Genomic DNA, 321 nt, shown 5'->3' on the forward strand with positions numbered 1-321 from the left:
GTCATTTTCATGATGGCTTTCACGTTTAATTATTCTGTAGAAAAGGCACGGCACACCTTTTCCAGTTTATGCATAAGTAAGTGCTGTCCTAATTTGCACATCTAGCAAACATTAAGGAGGTGATTTTGTGCAAATAAATTGGCATTTTATATACCCAATGTGGTAATTAATGTCGCAGCTATATATACAGTGTGATGATTTTAAAAATAAAAACACACATTCTAAGTCATATTGAAGGGAAGCTTAGTCATTTTGTTTAAAATTTAAAATCACTCAGCAACGTTAAATACTCAGCGTGGCTGCAGGTACGGGCTCTTTCCC

The sequence above is a fragment of the Phaethon lepturus genome, unplaced genomic scaffold (assembly GCF_000687285.1).
Source record: "Phaethon lepturus isolate BGI_N335 unplaced genomic scaffold, ASM68728v1 scaffold13264, whole genome shotgun sequence".
Taxonomy (NCBI): Eukaryota; Metazoa; Chordata; class Aves; order Phaethontiformes; family Phaethontidae; genus Phaethon; species Phaethon lepturus.